The sequence below is a fragment of the Elephantulus edwardii genome, unplaced genomic scaffold (genome assembly GCF_000299155.1).
Source record: "Elephantulus edwardii isolate Elephantulus edwardi_28Jun2011 unplaced genomic scaffold, EleEdw1.0 scaffold00039, whole genome shotgun sequence".
Taxonomy (NCBI): domain Eukaryota; kingdom Metazoa; phylum Chordata; class Mammalia; order Macroscelidea; family Macroscelididae; genus Elephantulus; species Elephantulus edwardii.
The window spans coordinates 18,134,908-18,138,666 of record NW_006399789.1 but is presented as its reverse complement, the minus strand read 5'-3'; the positions used below and the strand labels follow the sequence as shown (position 1 = coordinate 18,138,666).

At 39.7% G+C, this 3,759-nt stretch overlaps 1 protein-coding gene across 1 annotated transcript in view; it reads right to left on the bottom strand.

Moving 5' to 3' along the window:
* The window catches only part of ARHGAP18 (Rho GTPase activating protein 18), a 212,631-nt gene that overhangs the window by 184,644 nt on the left and 24,228 nt on the right, over nt 1-3,759 (bottom strand). The window lies entirely within an intron of this gene.

Below are 3,759 nucleotides of genomic sequence, written 5' to 3'. Positions count from 1 at the left end.
ATGTGGATTTAATGTTGTGGTTGTGGTTGTGTACTATAGAATTGGAGCTGACCCATAGCTGACCCTTCAGAGGGTTTTCAGAGGCAGTTAATTGCATGGGAGGAAACTGCCCACCCTTCTCCCGTGGAGCAGCTTTTTAATAATAATCTTTAAAAAAACCCAAAACCAACATCCAAATTTAATAGTATGATTTCACAGCCATGACAACTTATATCAAAATTTAGTTGATTTATGAGAAACCAAACAAATTTCATATGCTTTCAGAATTTTAGAATCTCTGAAATTGAAAATTCATTGCAATGCTATTATCATCAACTCAATTCAAAGATTTTTCAGCTCTTTTTAAATTGCTACCAGACAGTTTACAAAACTGTGCAGCAAGTGCCTTACTTTTTGACATGTGCATATCGGGCTCAGTGCTAAGTGCCCCATGATGAGTAATTTAAGCCATGTTATGCTACTATTTCACAATCCCAGTAATTTCACACATAATTTAACAGTTAGTTTCATCAACTAATAAAAATGAGGAAGGAGGTAAAGAAAGAGAGTGAATGACCCAGAAATTGTCACCTTCACATGACCACACTAAAACTTTCCCTAAACTGATCTTTGATAAAGAGCTATGTGGACTTTGACCTGGCCTCTTATCAGCTTTTGGCCCCTACAGCCTGAGAAATTCCACTTCGACCACAAGAGATAGGGATTGGGGGTGGGAGACATTGAGTCAGGTAAAGGCTTTGGCTTTAGTCAAAGGTTAGCAAGACCTAACCAAATCCCCAGCCACTGAGCTGATTTCGAGGGACAGACAGATTTGAACTGCTGTTCTTTTGGTTAACAATTGGTTAACAATCACACACCTAATCTGCTATACCATCAGGGCTCCATTGCGAAAACCATCTCTATAGGAAGATTCAGCTCAGCCTAAAAAGAATTCTGTGCATATTAATAGTTTGCTCAACGCACTCAGGTTTTTTGTGCAGAAAAATAAGCTAGTTATTCAGTGATAAAAAGTGGTGGCTTTAAACATCTCTTCATGATCCTTGAATTATCAGGATCTCAGGTGAAAATCTAAAGAATGCTTTCTCTCCAAACATTAAGACTTACTGGCCAATGGTTCACAGAACAAAATCACATGAAACATTGTTTTTTCTCTCTAGTACTTCCAATTAAAAACTAAAAGTAGTTACACCTGTAATAGGTGATTCCCTGGCCACCTACCAGGAAGCATAATTGAGGAGGTAAGAACCATCTCACAGTGACAGCACATGGTCCCAGGATGAGACTCCAGTCACTTAACCACAGGCATGTTATCCCACCCAATCTGTTCAGGCCCCCATAAGGCTCTCACTAGATTAGGCATGAACTGCTCTGGCCACACACTCTTTATTTCTGATCCTCAAGCGACCTTCCCTTGTCCTTGGCTGATTCTGCAGGCCACCTCCATTGGCTTGAAGGCCTCAGAACAGCCTCTCCTCACGTCCACTTGACCTTCTAGAGGCTCCTTCAGTGCTAACACCACTAGCACCTCTTCCAGGCAACAGGAGCAAAGGTTTTGGTCTTTTTCTTCGTCTTGTCTCCCTCACTCTGTCCACTATTTTGCTCTTGGCTTCAAAGCCAAACCCTCACCTATGCATCAGGCCCCTGGTCTCCCTTTTCCTCTGGCCTGAGACCTCTATGGCCAGAGGCCAAAACAAGGGCTGTGTGGCCTGAACTGCTTTGGGTTTCCCCCCTCTATTTGCTTTTACACCATAAAATGTTTTTCTCTTTAAAACACACATGCTTTCTCACCAAAGGCATAGGTTATCCACTCAAAATAAGCTGCTGCCTTTAATTTTTAAAAACTAGGATAGTTTATTATATCTTACTATTAAAATACTGTCTACAGTTTAGTCCCTCCTATTAGATCTTTTTCAAGTCATTTTTTCAAATTTGTGTGAAAGTTTACAAATCATACTGGTTTTTCATTCAATCACTCCTAGACATAACAATTATTATTGCTTAATATAAATAATTTCTCACAAAAACTAATAAGAAACTTTACATTATATTGTCTTGCCCTATTGCTTAATATAAATAATTTCTTATAAAAGCTAATAAAAAACTTACATTATATTGCCTTGCCCTTCCCCCAACTTACCCATTTTTTTCCACCTCCCTTCTCTTTCATATTAACCCTCTAAAACTGACTTAATCTGGATATAAACCTTTCCTCAGCTTTTTATATTAGTGGTCTTACACATTAAATATCTTTTTGTAAAAAAATTTAAAAAAAATCTTTTCATGGCTGACTTATGTCATTCAGAAAAAACTGTTCCAGATTCATCCATGTCATGCAATATTACACACATTTTTTTTCATCTCTTTTAGTGACACCTAATCTCCATTATGTGAAAGCATTCTAATTTCTTTAGTCGTTTATAAAATTCTTCTAATCAGGCCTGGTTGCCCCGCAGCACAAGGGAACAATCTCTGTCATCGTCCTCTCTACACAAGGTCTCCACAGCAGGTAATCTCAGGTGAGCCCTGGCCAACAAGTCGCCCAAACATGAATAAAGCTGTGCTGTGAAGGAGTCAAAAGTGGCACAACACTTGGGGGACAAACACAAAAGCATGCAGACAGAACCCAAAGGACTCTCCCCAGCCAGGACAGCATCCTCGGAAAGCAGGCACAACTTTCGGACACCAAATCTTCCTTCTGCCAAGGTTAGCAATTTGTGGCAACAGGACGTTTATGGAAAAATGTCATACAGGGACACCTTGGCCTAGAAATCAGCTATTTATAAAGGAGGCCTACGTTTAGGACCAAGAGCAAAATAATCCCCATGCTTTTGACTTCTGAAAAATTTAAATTCTGAAATTGAGGATACTCCTAAAAGAGCTATCATAAATTTATCACTTGGTACTTATAAATTAAGTAAACCTAGATGCTCTGGACAAAAATGCCCTTGGCAAACAAATAGTTACAAAATAACCTGCTCACTGGCCAGTTAACCAGCCCTCACTCACCACTGACTTAAATGTTTTCACAATATAATAAAAGGCACTTTGAAACAGTCAATATATCATTTTATTTTAAGATCTTTGGGTCTGTGGTAGGCCAAGACTTTCATGTCCTCATGGGCCCCTCAAGTGTGTAAGTGATTGTACTGAATGAAAAGTAGTTACTCATTAGTAATGGTGAGAATTCCTCAGTGTTTCACAGCCAAGGAGAATTGCTCATTTGGATTTTGGTGGAAAGTTTTACTGTACAAAAAAAAATGTACTGAAACAACCTAGACTTTTGGAGAAGCCCTGCAAACAAGTGGAATTCACTGTTTATTAGCCTATGTCTAAGGCAACATAAAACCTAGTTGTTATTGTTGTTGTTAAGGGGCTGTCGAGTCGAGTATGACCCGTAGCGAACCTATGGACAATAGATCTGAACCAGACTGTATCCTGTGCCATCAACACAATCTCCAACACCCTCAAGCCCATTGCTACAGTAACTGTGTCAATCCACCTGGCTGAGGGTCTTCCTTTCTTTCACCAACCCCTCCACCTTTCTAAGCATGATGTCTCTCTCCAAGGAATAGCTCTCCTAGCAACAAGCCCAAAGTACGTGAGATGCAGCTTTGGCATCTTTGCCTCCAGGGAGCATTCTGGCTGCACCCTCTGCAGTCCATGGGATGCACAGTTAATATTCTTAACACCACAGCTCAAAGGCATCAATGCTTCTGTCATCCTTATTCATTTATAAACCTGATTAGGTAGATTTTTTTT